This window comes from Macadamia integrifolia, chromosome 5 (assembly GCF_013358625.1).
Source record: "Macadamia integrifolia cultivar HAES 741 chromosome 5, SCU_Mint_v3, whole genome shotgun sequence".
Classification (NCBI taxonomy): Eukaryota; Viridiplantae; Streptophyta; class Magnoliopsida; order Proteales; family Proteaceae; genus Macadamia; species Macadamia integrifolia.
This window is the reverse complement of record NC_056561.1, coordinates 45,975,413-45,977,376: the sequence shown is the minus strand read 5'-3', so window position 1 is coordinate 45,977,376 and position 1,964 is coordinate 45,975,413.

Sequence of the window (1,964 nt, the reverse complement as noted above, 5' to 3'; positions counted from 1 at the left end):
GGGTGGTGGGGTTACCCATATTCTGCTTTTAGCGTTCCAAGTCTTATATTTTCGTTGAAACGAAAAAACACATCAACGACACCAAATCGTAGATTAGTAATGATTTTTGAATGACAACCAAACACAGCCTAATAATATCTCCTCCATGCCTAGGGATGGCAATCAATAGGGCCTATTTGGATTTGGAGGGACTGTCCTTAGATCGTGACCATCTATTTAAGAAATTAGTCGATTTCGATTGGTCTCGTATCGGGCTCGATTAGGTTTTAGGCTTTAACCAGTCTTCTCCTAATCGGGTTAGTTGGATTATAATCGAGTCTTAAACAAAGTAATATACCAATAAAAGCTTAAATGATCTTTAATTATATTAAATTTAATATATGTTAATGTATTTTATTAAATCATAAATAATTTAGAAAAGATATTACATTTTTGTTTTTTTTTTTTTTTGTTAACCAAGGTATCCAAATCAGCTTATGCCCAAGATTACACTTAATTAAATTCAATAATTGATAAAAATATAAATAAATATTATATTCTATCTAAAAAAAATCAAAATATACATATAAACAGTTTGGCTAAACATGTCAGGCCGACTTGGGCTTATAAAATGATTGGTCCAGTCGAGCGCCAATCAAGCTTGCCCCTTGCATCGTGTACTACCTGTTTGTAAACGGAGCAGGTCTAAACCCAACACGTTTACTAATCGGTGCAGGTCGGGTCAATCTTTAAACGATTGAAAATAATTGATCTAACCGGTGCGGACTTGGGATTGACAATCATATCCATGCCCTCTACTAAAGGTGTCAATAGGTCGGTTTGAGCCAGTTTCAGTTCAATTTCATCGAGATTGAATGAAACTGAAACGTCAACCAATAAGAATGCACATATTTCGATTTGATTGTGATTTTTGATTAATTTCTTTTATCGATTTACGATCCATTTGGTATTGGTTTGGTATTTTATTACTAAATACATTCAAAAAGTATGAATATATATATATATATTTTTTTTTTTTTTAATTTTGGGTTGATATCGATTTGTTATTAGGCTATATTTGTTTCGATCCAAAATTTTAAATTTCGTTTGATATGTTATCAATTTCAATATGGATCGATTTGATTTCAATCTCAACCTCAATCCAAAAATTGCCCAATAAGCTCAAATCAGTTCTGATACAATTGGTTCCGATTTGATTCAATTGATTTCACTGGTTTGGACTTTGGATTAGGTTTCGACGCTCTGCCGGTCTACCCCCTTCTTTCTCTCTCTCTCTCTCTCTCTCTCTCTCTCTCTCTCTCTCTACAATTTTACTTGCTGGTTTGATCAATCTTTTTTTCCCTTTTCGGTAAACTTTTGTCAATATTGACTCAAATTAACATGGTCCTCTCGTTTTTAGGTGCACCGGATATTTTATAATTTTCAACTTTTAACAACAACACTCTCAGTTTTGTGAAAAGCCCAAGTAGGTTAAGCGACATTAGATTTCATAAAAAATAAAAGGGTTAAGCGACATTAGAGAGGAAATGAGAAATAATGAAAATTCGCCCCACAGTATGCCTTCATCCAAAAATTAGAATTGTATGTTCTTAAATAATCCCTTAATTGATGTTTACTTGATTATCCACATTTGGATTTCTCATTATCAAACTACCCAATTATTGTTTAGGTTTATAAAATTACCCAAAACAATAACTCCACTCGATCAATTATTGATTTTACCATTTTTACCCCCCAACTTCCCTCCACCTCCCCTTTCTTTGATTACCCTTCAATGCAAATACCCCGCACAACCCTCCAGCAATCTCACATCCATCACCTAGGAGAGAGAGATCATAAAGGGATCCACAGTAGCACCAACAACAACAACAACAACAAAGCTTAGCTTTATCCCAACAAAATGGGGTTGGCTACATGGATCCGCAAAGCACACAAAAAAAAAAAAAAAAAAAAAAAAAAAAAAA